This window comes from Rattus norvegicus, chromosome 16, assembly GCF_021556685.1.
Source record: "Rattus norvegicus strain SHRSP/BbbUtx chromosome 16, alternate assembly SHRSP_T2T, whole genome shotgun sequence".
Classification (NCBI taxonomy): Eukaryota; Metazoa; Chordata; class Mammalia; order Rodentia; family Muridae; genus Rattus; species Rattus norvegicus.
Window position 1 is genome coordinate 12864243 of NC_141549.1, and position 377 is coordinate 12864619.

The window sequence follows — 377 nt, forward strand, 5'->3', positions numbered from 1 at the left end:
AAGAGCACCAGTGGAAGGGGAAGCCCTTGGTCCTGCCAAGACTGAACCCCCAGTGAACGTGATTGTTAGTGGGAGGGTGGTAATGGGGGGAGGATGGGGAGGGGAACACCTATATAGAAGGGAAGGGGAGGGATTAGGGGGATGTTGGCCTGGAAACCGGGAAAGGGAATAACAATTGAAATGTAAATAAATAACCAATTTAATAAAGATGGAGAAAAAAAATGTAGGCAGACAATTTAGACAAAACGATGCAAAAATCCCTCAGTGTCAGGATGGAGGTTAGGCGCAACATCACCCACAGAATGAGCTGTGAGTCAAGGATATGGGTCTCCACAAAACAATAAACATAAACACAAAAGGATGAGGTGGTCAGCTTC